The sequence below is a fragment of the Octopus bimaculoides genome, chromosome 9 (assembly GCF_001194135.2).
Source record: "Octopus bimaculoides isolate UCB-OBI-ISO-001 chromosome 9, ASM119413v2, whole genome shotgun sequence".
Taxonomy (NCBI): domain Eukaryota; kingdom Metazoa; phylum Mollusca; class Cephalopoda; order Octopoda; family Octopodidae; genus Octopus; species Octopus bimaculoides.
Genome location: NC_068989.1, coordinates 83646962 through 83647788, shown reverse-complemented (window position 1 = coordinate 83647788; position 827 = coordinate 83646962).

The following is an 827-nucleotide window of genomic DNA, read 5'->3' as shown; positions in this document are numbered from 1 at the left end:
GGTTATAGTTAGGGTTAGAGTTAGGGTTAGGGTTAGGGTTAAAGCAAATTTAAAATGAAAAAAGCAAATAAAACGAAGAATCGTTTGTTTATGTAGTCGGCACTTAATGTATATCGGCTGAATGGACGTCAGTGATTGGTTGAAATTATCGAAATAAGACAATTTTTTACATGAAATAAATTCGAATACAAAAATATTTTTCTGTTCTATAACACAAAATAGATAAGTATACGAAGTTTGAAAGTCTTTCGGTACCAAAAACACTACGTAAAACATTAATGAAAAATGTGGCCCCCGTTTTAAAAAAGATCCAGCCCGTCGTATATACAGACATATATATATGTGTATGTGTGTGTGTTCTGTGTTTGTCCCTCGCCCCCATCATCACTTGACAACCGATGCTGGTGCGTTTACGTCACCGTAACATAGCGGTTCGGCAAAAGAGACCGATATGATAAGTACTAGGCTTACAGAGAATAAGACCTGGGGTAGATTTGTTATACTGAATCCTTGAAAGCGATGCTCCAGCATGGCCGCAGACCAATGTTGAGACAAGCATAAGATAAAGGAAAAAAGACGATTCCTTAACGCATCACATGACATGCCAGAAATAGCAGCCAAATCTCTTGCTTATAAGGCTGACCCTACTTTTTCCATGAAGGAACGGACACATTAGTTAATTTACGAAACGTTCCCAAAAGAAAACGTATAGTGAGGTGGGGGGGGCGGATCTGTTACTGCTACTGGTGTTGGTGATGGTGATGGTGCTGCTGCTGATAACGATGACAGTGATGATGATGAGGAGGAGGAGGAGGAGGATAATGATG